The sequence below is a fragment of the Saccostrea cucullata genome, unplaced genomic scaffold, assembly GCF_032062105.1.
Source record: "Saccostrea cucullata isolate Sc308-1 unplaced genomic scaffold, CSIRO_AGI_Scuc_v1 ctg430, whole genome shotgun sequence".
In the NCBI taxonomy this organism is placed as follows: Eukaryota; Metazoa; Mollusca; class Bivalvia; order Ostreida; family Ostreidae; genus Saccostrea; species Saccostrea cuccullata.
Genome location: NW_026930981.1, coordinates 435,810 through 442,899, shown reverse-complemented (window position 1 = coordinate 442,899; position 7,090 = coordinate 435,810). Strand labels below are relative to the sequence as shown.

At 33.9% G+C, this 7,090-nt stretch overlaps 1 pseudogene; it reads right to left on the bottom strand.

The window, feature by feature from the left end:
- Nucleotides 1–1,539: 1,539 nt before the first annotated feature.
- LOC134230839 (uncharacterized) lies at nucleotides 1,540–2,569 on the bottom strand (annotated as a pseudogene).
- Nucleotides 2,570–7,090: the final 4,521 nt, after the last annotated feature.

Genomic DNA, 7,090 nt, shown 5'->3' with positions numbered 1-7,090 from the left:
CCTTGCACGCTTCTAAAATAGTACACTGTCTCCATTAAAAAGGACACTTTACTTCCAGAAGATATTTGTGCTTTTCAAACTTCACTAAGCTATCAGGGCTTGCACCTACGTAAGAGCAATGTGTATACAAATCCAGTCCCATATCTTCAACAATGACATTCTGTATTTTTTTCAATTTCATGTAAGCTATATACCTTTTTTTAGCAATGGGTTCTTGCTTAATCCCCCAATGCACAGCACTTTTTTCTATAGGTTTACCTGACCTAAGAGTCTACATATGATGTTATCCGATTTGTGGAGTCTTTTTAGCTCATCTGAGTCGAAGGCTCAAGTGAGCTTTTCTGATCAAAATTTGTCCGTTGTCTGTCGTTGTCGTAAAATTTTTACATTTTCATCTTCTTCTCAAGAACCACTGGGCTAATTTCAACCAAACTTGGTACAAAGCATTCTTATACGAAGGGAAATTTAAATTGTGAAAATGAAGGGCCAAGTCCCCTTCACAAGGGGAGATAATCAAGAAAAGACAAAAATAGGGTGGGGTCATTAAAAAATCTTTTCAAGAACCACTGGGCCAGAAAAGCTGAAACTTATGTGGAAGCATCCTGGGGTAGTGTAGATTTTAAATTGTCAAAATCTTGACCCCCGGGGATAGGGCGGGGCCACAATGGGGAATCAAAGTTTTACATAGAAATATATAGGAAAAATCTTTAAAAATCTTCTTCTCAGGAACCACTGGGCCAGAAAAGCTGAAACTTATGTGGAAGCATTCTTAGGTAGTGCAGATTCTAAATTGTTCAAATCATGATCCCCGGGGGTTTGGCTGGGCCACCATTGGGAATCAAAATTTTACATAGAAATATATAGGAAAAATCTTTTTCGCAAGAACCAATGAGCCAGAAAAGCAGAAACGTATGTGGAAGCATCCTGGGATAATGTAGATTCTAAATTGTTCTAATCATGTCACCCCCGGGGGTAGGGTGGGGCCACAATTGGGAATCAAAGTTTTACTATGTTGAATCAAAGCATCCTATGGTAGGTAGGGTGGGTCACAATATGTATAACAAGGGGGGAAATCTGGTAAAGAACGGAATGTTCAAAGCTTCTCAGGTGAGCGAGGTGGCCCATGGACCTCCTGTTTTGTTTTAATTTCATGAAAATTTGAAGCTGTTACACGAGCTACTCGAGCTGAAACGCACAAAGGATTGTCATGTTGCCCTTTAGTTCGAACTTCAATTTCATCAACTATTTCTTGACTGCATGTGGATATAAAAGTCAAAAAATCGGATTGAGACATATTTTCATCATGAACAGTTTTTTGTAACGCAATATATTTGTCCGAAAGGTGAAGAATGTGATCACTAGTATCTACTTCTTTAAAATGAGCAATATTGAGGTCACTTTGTACATCAATATTGTCATTAGCACATTGGGGAAGAATGTAAAAAATAGCAGCACACGAATTATTTCCAAGTTTTGCACACAATGAGTTTCTAAATTTTATGCTATCTCTTTATAATTCATTGTTTTTTTTTTCTTTACATTTTCTCCAGATAATTTCATCTTCTTAAAACTCATGTCTTGCACAGGTTTAGTATCTTTCTTTCTTTTGCTGGGTCGATTCCACTCACAAGGCTTTGAAGTGCATGGAACATCATCGTCTGCAACAGGGCGTCTTTACAGGGCAAACAACAGTCCGGCAACATGGGTACATCCTTCACCAAGGCTGCAAATACATAACATAATCAAATTCATGGATTCATATCAGCTATGAGAGTTTATGACATTTATCAATTTGATTAAATAATGCCTATTCACTGACATATTAAAAATAAAATTGAATTCTTCATTATTAGAATTTTTGCTTTATGAATGCATGCATAATTAAATAAATAATGAGAGAAATAATCCAAATATTTCATAATTTTAATTTGGCATATTTATATCATTTAAGAAAGTGATTTTTCTTTAGCTAATACTGGTAATTCATACCCTGCTGGGCAAGTGCAACTTACTTTCTGGACGTTGAAAGGGGGTTTCTTTGTCATTAGGATCCACTGCTCATACACACCCTGTTTCATTGAAGGATAACAATTTGATCGTACATAGCAATACTCGCTGTCAGGGTTATCTCATCCATCACAATCTTATGTATGTAGCCCTCTTTGAAAAAAAATAATCCTCCAATATATTGCCTATAGCACTGCATTTTCTTTGCGTCGACAGTCCTGAGACTACTGTGGATCAAATAATTCTCCACATTTTGAATTTTAATTTTGGGATACAAATCCGATTTACCTGCCCAACCTGACTGCAGGTCCTTTATATCTGGTACAGGTACATTTGAAGTTTGACACGATTGATTTGGGGGTACTTGACTGGGCGTAGTGAATGAACGATCTTTTATAGCCTTCACTACACGTTGGACGAGATCCAGCTTGTTGCCACTCACTTTTATGTGACTTACTCGCAGAAATGTTTGTATTTGAGATTTATGATAATTAAGTATGTCTTCCATCGTGGTATTGAATGATAACGGCAAGTCTGTGCCTTCATTACGAAGTGGTTCCATCGCATCGTTTGGAATATGGCGCTATGGAACTCTTTACCGGAAGTGTGCATACCGTCCCGCAGGAACGATAACTCTTATAAGCAAACATTACGAAAGGAGGGAATACAAAGGCGAGAATTATTGTATGTTTTGAAGTATTTTTTATGCATAAAGTTTATTTACTATAAAATAAAAATATCAAATGGAGAAATAAGAGACCGATGGGAAAATAATACGTAAATTGTATTTTAAGGTAGGATTCTTCTCTGGTTTCTGACTAAATGAAATATTCAATGTATATTTGCTTATACATGTATGTCTTATATATTTAGGTGAAAGAGATTAAAAGACCATATTTTTCTTTACTCATCACAATTGTACAACTTTAAATAGAAATGGTATATTGTGTTCAAAAACAAATTGGGACTATATTTTTGGCGGAATGGTGGCGTATGAAAATATCTTCTTTTCTGAACTACGAATTAAGTTATAATTTTTTACATAGTCAAAGACTTAGAAGAATTTTTCAAATGTTAGCTAAATTACTAATAAGGAACTAAAGTTTTAAAATATATCAAATAAATATAAATTTCTAAACAATCTAAAATTATGTTAGCTTTTAAAAGCTTCAACTCCAAGTAGAGATATGAGCCAAAAATCCATATAAAGTGTTTTTACTCTCTTAGTAAACTGTCAAAACTTTTTGTTTTTGTATCATTTTGTATCTCTATATGACTTCTTTACATATGTACCATATGTGAAAATGAGAAAAATTCAAATAGAGGGCACACATAAAAATAACTTAAATATCCTAAAAAATTAAGAAAAACAGAGAAAATTCGGATTAGGAAAAATCCATTTTTGTTAAACTATTTAAGTCAATTTGGTTATATTATCTTAAAGATCCTACATGGTAATATCTTTTTATGCAAACGAAAAACATTTTATCTTTTGAAAAATACGGATGCAGTTATTTTCATTCTTAATAACCAGAGAAAAGGTAATTACCTTGACCTGACCTTTACTCTAATATAAAACGGTCAAAACTAACATTACTTATACCATATCACTTAGTAAAATTGTCTTCTTGATTCTTTGAAAATTTTATTAATTTTTAAATACTAGAAATACAGTTTTTTGTGAGAAGAATCCTACCTTAAGTATCACAAGTGTAAAAGTATTGGGTTTAGCACAGACACATTGTTTGAACATTTTAAACTTAGACAATATTAATATCATAATCATTTTTAGTTATTAGTAGTGAAAGTCAAATGATATAAATGTTTATTGAATCAGAATATATATTATTAGTGACTTAAATTCGGTGAGTTTATAATTGGAAAAAGAACTTTAATTTTGTAAACTATTATTATCTTGTTAAAACAAATTGGATTTTGTTGTTGTTCCAATGCACTATAATTTGGTAGATCATTTTGAAATAAAATTGATCCGAATAGACCAATCAAGCCCATCGATAGTCAGTAATAAAATTGAACGGAAATACAATGATATTATTATGAGTTTTGACTAAGAGCAATGAAATTGGGAACTTTGAATTAAATATTAAGTAAAAGAGCTTAAGGCTATAGAAATCCTGTGGTGTAGAGATTGGGACTGAGCCCATAAATATTAGTAATGAGTATTTACCTGCATTTAAGGTTGGTGCCATGCTGGGGTTCATAGGTCAACGGACAGACCTACGGACAAAGCGTAGGTGGTTAGTGATGGTGGGTTAGCCAATGAAATGCATTTTTATATCCGGGACCATGGATGCCCACTCCGCACAAAATACCCTGTTTTGGTAAGAAAATAGCATTCCCGTTTATTATCCCATTCTCATTCCCGTATTTATTCCCATTCCCGGTCTTTCTCTCAAATTATCAATTCTCTCTTCTACTTTTATTTTTGGGAATCATTCTTTTGGACTTTTGCTTATTTATTTATTGGGAGTTTCGGTCTTCAGCTCTTTGTATTTTGGACGGACCCTTTGAAAATTTATATCAACAGTGCATTGGTGTATGCGGGTCAAATTTGAAATTTCGAAAACGCTTACTAAAAGTCTATACGACCACGGTGAAATTGTCAATTGGGATTAATTTAATAAACTTTGAAAACAAAGAAAGTTTACACAAGACTTCCAACACTTAATGCAAATTATTTGCCAAAGCCCTTTTTCAATTACAAATGAAATGAAATACAATAACACGGGATAAAGAAATATTTTTTTTAGTTTTGAATTGTATAGGTACGTGAATAGGCCTAGGTCAAGAAAGCAATTAAAATAGAAAATGATTTTATGCACAAGTGTTTGGAATTGACTTAAAGATTGACTTAAAACTCTATAGATCTGATATGATTAAAAATTATTAATTTATAGTTCCTTGTACACAGTGGATCTTAAACGCGATTACAGATACATTCCATGTTCATTTAGACTATAGATTGAGTCAGAATAAGCTTTAGGTTCAATACAATTATTTAAGGATTCATTGTGAACGTTTTTGTCCAGTTTGGATATTAACAAGATGTGTTTGTGAAACATTGATGCCCCGGTATTGCATCTTTGGCAAAGGTTTTTTTTTTCAAATCCGAATCCAACTCCAAGGCCAAAGTCAAGAAAAAAAAATTGTGTTACCTATTGAAAGATCTCGTCTCAGGGAATATAATTGTGAAATATGAATCCACTAGGAATAACTGTTGAATATATGTAGTATGGCAAAGGTTATTTTTGTTATATATATTAAAGTAAAATGTTAAGCTCAAGGACGGATTTACGGGGCCCAAGGGAAGGTTATCTCACAAAAAAGTAAATACATTGTAGTAAGGAATAATTGTCTGATGGCAACTTAAAGGCTTCCAGAGGTGTATATCAGTCTATGCAGAGCTTCGGAAAACCGATTATGATGTCACGGTGAAACTGCACAAATGAATCTCGGCGAATAAATAATAATTTTCTTTATCATACACTTTTACAAACAGTGATTTCGCCTTATAACTGTAAACATAAATTAATGTGTAACTTATCTTGTCATTAAAACACTATTTGAATGTAGAATTAAACAGAACTTGATCTCGCTGTACTGACAAATATGACGTCATAGACTAGTTTGACACGCAGCTTCTCTGCACTTGAGACGCAGATTGAGCTTTTATTGAATCTTGTAAATATGAAATTTAATACTAAATAAGCGTGATCTGACTTTAAATGTCATATTTTTGAATGCATTAATCAATATTTCACACTCTTATCATATTGATAACGAATAGATCTCCTATAAAGCAGCACTCGTGCATTTTAATACACAAATGCACTACAATCACAGGCACAACCCCTCAAAAATCTCAAAAGTTCAACGATATCCGCTAAACTATAAAATATGATATTATGTACACATGTAGCTATTGTCCCTACTATTTTGAAAAGTGCTGGGAGCAAGTTGTGCGCTGATGATTTTTTTTCTGTAATTTTGCATTTTTTCAATGCGTTTAGTGCAAAAGCACGAAGTTTATCAACAAGACGGCTAAATTTGTTATAATTCCCGGGCATGGGGAAGTTGCTCCCAGCACTTTTCGGGTTAAGAAATTTGTCCTTTGCAAAATTATTTTGTTTAAACAGATTCTGATTGCACACATAAGTACTCTGAAGTTGACATCAAGAAGAAGCTTGAGTTTCTGATTGACAATATCTATGTGGTTTTTGGAGACCAGGTCTTCCAACAATCTATTGGAATTCCCATGGGTTCCAATTGCGCTCCGTTATTAGCAGACCTATTTTTGTATTCATATGAAGAAGAATTTATGCAAAATCTTATGCGTGAAAAATAGAAAACACCTGCTGTGGCCTTCAACTCGACTTTCAGATATATATCGATGACGTGTTGTCAATTAACAATATTAATTTCCATTCCAACGTCGATACGATATATTTAGGAGAGCTTGAGATTAAAGACACGACAGAGTCTGACACATCTGTTTCATAATTGGATATTCTACTTGAAAAAAGACGTTAATGGTACAGTAACCTAACAACCAAGCTATATGATAAATGTGATGACTTTAACTTTTCTATCGTCAACTTCCATTACTTATGCAGCAATATACCTGCATACGGGGTGTATATATCTCAGTTGATTCGATATGCAAAAGCATGCTCTATGTATGAACAATTTCTAAAACGAGGTAAATTATTGACAAGCAAGTTGACGAAACAAGAATATCAGCAGTCTCGTTTAAAGTCATCATTTCGTAAGTTCTATGACCGATACAATGACCCTGTCAGCAAATACAATTTATCATTTAGTCAAATGCTGACTGATCATGACGTTTTTCATACCAATTTTTACTAAGTCCATTATTTATACACTGAATTGACGACGGATTTTTCCGTTATTTCCTGATCATGACAAGGAGCACACGGCGGGGGTGACCGGTCAGCAGGGGATGCTCACTCCTCCATGGCACCTGATCCCACCTCTGATGTTTCGGAGGTCCGTGTTTGCTCTGCTCTTATTTTGTATTGTTTTATGGACTTCGAGATTGACT